This window comes from Trachypithecus francoisi, unplaced genomic scaffold (genome assembly GCF_009764315.1).
Source record: "Trachypithecus francoisi isolate TF-2019V2 unplaced genomic scaffold, Tfra_2.0 Lachesis_group11, whole genome shotgun sequence".
Lineage (NCBI taxonomy): Eukaryota > Metazoa > Chordata > Mammalia > Primates > Cercopithecidae > Trachypithecus > Trachypithecus francoisi.
Genome location: NW_022681456.1, coordinates 27,289,463 through 27,293,840, shown reverse-complemented (window position 1 = coordinate 27,293,840; position 4,378 = coordinate 27,289,463). Strand labels below are relative to the sequence as shown.

Genomic DNA, 4,378 nt, shown 5'->3' with positions numbered 1-4,378 from the left:
TAGGAAAATACATGCCTAGACCCAAAAGTATCTCATGAACTGGCTGGTCCAGTTGCTGTTCCTCTCACTCAGGGAAACATCTACCACATGCCAGATGCTGTACATCTGTGGTTAGCATTGTTCCTTTAAAGAATAACACAGATTCTTCTCCAGGCGAGCCACACATTTTCATTAGCTGTGGTCAGGGAGGGAACCAGGCTCCTTCAGATGAGTTTCAGCTGACGCTGTGGGGCACGTCTTTCAGGGAAGCTGATTCATCTTCAGTCGGTCGGCCATGAGGGATGCACACCTGTGTCCTAGGATGACTTCAGGGGAGGGGGAACAAAAGACCTTGCTGGGCTTCAGCTGCCTCTGCAGATGCTCTTACACTGGGGCTGACACAAGTGCAGCCATGCCCAGCAGGCAGCCAGCAGTGGGGTTGTTCAGCTCCTGGGAACCCCCACTGGGGGCTCTTCCTCTGAGTTCTGTCCCAACCAACAGCTGGGGTTGGGGAGACTGACATCTGGGCTTGATTTGATGCCTCACTTATCCTCCTCTCAGCTGTCCACACACTACATTCTTTAACTATTAGCTGAATGCAAGTTGTTTGAAGATGCTTTGATGGTCAGGGCCCAAACAGGGATAGAGGTGCAATCACATCATGCTTACATTTGACAAGAGAATTCTGCTCCATGTGCTGAGAGAGAGAGAAAAAAATAGACTGATAAAGAACAATACAATGGGCATGGCCTGAGTGACCTGACCTTCCATTCCACTCACAGGGCGGATGCTAGAGTATGAGATGGTGTGTGTGAATCTGTGGTTCCCATGGTAAGTCTTGGTTCCTGCAGGCCTCTCACTGCATCAGCAGCTTGCCTGGCTGAGTATACCATCGTGTTGTTTAACGATGGGGATACATTCTGAGAAATGTGGTATTTGGCACATTGATCACCATGCATAGATCATAGAGTGCACTTACACAAACCTAGATGGTAGAGCCTACTACATGCCTAGGCTGTATGGTCTAGCCTATTGCTCCCAGGCTGCAAAACTGTATAGCATGTGACTGTACCAAATGTTGTAGGCAATTGTACACAATGGGAAGTATTCGTGTATCTAAACATACTTAAACAGAAAAGGTACTGCAAAAATACAGTATTATAGTCTCACGGGACCATCATCATATGTGCAGTTTGTTGTTGACCCAGGCATTGTTATCCCCCACATGACTGTGTTTATCAAAATAAGTAGAACTAGCTGTTGGAACAAACAATGCCAAAATCTAAGTGGCATAACACCATAAAAGCGGATAGTCTGCCCACTCTTACATTGTGAAGTGAATCCAGAGGCTCTTCTTGGTGGCTGTGCTCTGAGCAGTAATCAGAGGACCCAAGATCTTCCATCTGTGACACTGCCCTACCAAACACCCTGGAAGGGGATGAGGGCTGCCGCTGGTCAGATTCCCCAGAAGCAGACTCTGAGATGGAGGTCAGAGTGCAGGACATTCATTAGGGAGTTAGTTGGGGATTAATGCCTGTGGAAAGGAGATAAGGATGCAAAACTGGATAGAGGGAAAGGTTGAGTTGCCATGCAATCCCCCAAAATGGTTTCTGCTAGCTCTCTGGGAACTATGGAGCAAGGTGGCCTTTCATAGTTGTCCTGAGTTAGAGCAAGGTGATGATGCCATTAAACCTTTATGTTGATAAGTCATTGGATGCGGAAGAGGACCATCTTCCAGCAGCACTCTCTGCAAATGAGGAAATAACTTTTTCATCACTAAAGGGAGACCCAGGTGACCATCAAAGCATCCACCACAAGAGGACTGGAAGAGGGGTTGACAATCTTGTAGCAAATAATTTAGGCTTGGTAGTTCATGCCATCACTGTCACAACTACTCACTCTGCCATAGGCTGTATGTAAACCAAGGAGTGTGACAACGTTCCAAGAAAAACTTTATCTACAAAAACAGGCAGTGGGTCATAGTTTGCCAGCTTCTGGACCATAGGATCACAGAAGTAGTTAAGGACAAGTCTAGAAGTGACTTTGGTCATTCCTATCCATATTCCATTGGCCAGAGCCCAGTCAACCAGCCACAGTTTAACTGCAAAAGGAAGGGAAACCTTTCTGTGAGTCCCAGAAGGAAACAAATGGAATTTGTGAGCATTCAGCCAGGCTATGCCACAGTGTGATTCTTGTGTTGAAAACCATTTTTTCAACATGATACAGCCCTGAAATATATTACACATTTTACATATCTATTACTAAATAAAATGATATGCACTTTACTTTAAAGGAGACTTATGAGATTTTCAAGGATATTTTTCATTGTGTGTGAATGTTGCTCCATGCACTGATTTTAGAACCTAAGCCTCATGTGCCTGTGACATCCCATCAAGTGAAGAGCACAAAAGTAAAGAGTTGGACAGACTCGGGATTACTGCTCAACTCTGGGTGGCCAGGCACAGATCCTTCTTGGTCATCAGTTTGCCCATCTCTAAAATGAGATGATAACAGTGCCCACTTCGTGTGGTTTTTGTAAGGAAAAAAAGTGCTACAATATACATAAAGTGCTTAGTGGTTGGCACAGTGTAAGCACTCAATAAATAGCAAAGATAAGAGGAGGTACAGTTCATGACCAGCCTGGCCAACAAGGTAAAACTACATCTCTACTAAAAATACAAAAATGAGCCAGGTGTGGTGGCAGGTGCCTGTAATTCCAGGTACTAGAGAGACTGAGGCAGGAGGATCACTTGAACCCAGGAGGTGGAGGTTGCATTCAGCCAAGATCATGTCACTGCACTCCAACCTGGGCAACAGAGTGAGACTCTGTTCCTTCCCCACCCCCAAGAAAAGAGGAGGGATGCATAATTTAGGTGATCAAAATCTGCTGCGGTTGGTTGGGTGTGGTGGCTAATGCCTACAATCCCAGCCCTTTGGGAGGCCAAGGCAGGAGGATTGCTTCAGCCCAGGAGTTTGAGACCAGCCTGGGCAGCATAGTGAGACCCTCATCTCGATTTAAAAAACAAACAAAAAAAAAACTAGCCAGCATGGATATGCACACCTGTGGTCTCATCTACTTAGAAGGCTGAAGCAGGGGGATCGCTTGAGCCCAGGAGGTTAAGGCTGCAGTGAACCATGATCATGCCACTGCACTGCCTGGTGACAGAGTGAGACCCTGTCTCAAAAAAAAAAAAAAAAAAAAGTCTGCTGTGGTGACCTTATGTAAGTTGTGGCATCTCCCTGGGCTTTGATTACATCCTCTGCAAGAATGTGGATAATCAGGTGGTTCCCCTCAGCACACAGGCTTGAGATGAGTAAGAGTTTCTGTGGCTCCTGTAATTAAAAATAAATAGAAACTGATAGTAATATTTATCTGATAGGGTTGTTGGGATGATAAAGTTTATCTCAATGAAAATGTGTTGAGGGCAGATTATGTGCTAGGCAGCATAGTTGGCTCTAGGGAAACAAACATGAATAAGATATTGTAGCAGTGATCTACTGTCTCAGAGCTTAGTGGTTTCAAACAATTTCATTTTCCCCAGCTTTGTGGGCTGGCCAGGTGGTTCTTCTGCTGCTTTCACCAGGGCTCACTCACACAGTGCAGTTACCTGGTTGCTGTGCACTGGGCTCAGCTGGGATGGCTGGGAAGCCTGTGCTCCATGACAGTAAGCCCCAGGGAAAAGCACTTCCCCAGCCTCTGAGTGTGTTATGATTGTTGACATCACATTGGCCAAAGCAAGTCACACAGCCAAGTCCCAAGTCAATGTGGGAGGGGACCACACAAGGGCACAGATACCAAAAGGAGGGATTCATTTGAGGCCATTACTGTAACCATTTACCACAAATATCTTATCTGTCCTTAAGAAGGGTGCTGTGAAATGTCCATCTTGCCCCTGCTAGATGTATCACTCTCCACAGCCATCTCCCCTGACATCTCCCAAGGAAGCATTTATAAGATAACTGGCTGGTGAGCTTACGCAACATTGCATAAGTCTGACTTTCCACTCAGAGCATCAGACATCATTAGACTTATCTACATCATTAGATCACTCCTACCCACATTCCACTGGCCAGAATCAAGTCACATGGCCACACTACAACCGCAAAGGAGGCTGGGAAAGGTCATCTTTCTCCAGGTCTCAGAACTGGGGCCTGGCACGGCCCTCACAGAGACTCCTACATTGATGCTACTTCTGCCTCCACAGTGTCCTTTACACTCTGGGAGGCTCACAGAGGGATTTTCCTTTGCCCTTTGGCACTACATGGCTGACAGTTGTAGTCTGGGGGAAGATGGTGACGGTCTCAGGGGAGATGGTGGCGTTCACGGGGGTTGGGCTGCTGACCAGTCCTAGAGTAGGATGGGTTCAGGAGAAGCCAGACATTGTACTAAGGTCCCAAA

General features: G+C 46.5%; 1 long non-coding RNA gene across 1 annotated transcript; it reads right to left on the bottom strand.

The window, feature by feature from the left end:
* Positions 1–233: 233 nt before the first annotated feature.
* LOC117090974 lies at positions 234–3,653 on the bottom strand. The gene is made up of 4 exons (XR_004440185.1): positions 3,588–3,653; positions 3,197–3,312; positions 1,308–1,513; positions 234–676 (listed from the first exon to the last, which is right to left on the bottom strand). It is a non-coding gene; the product is annotated as an uncharacterized LOC117090974 (long non-coding RNA).
* Between the last annotated feature and the right edge of the window lie 725 nt (positions 3,654–4,378).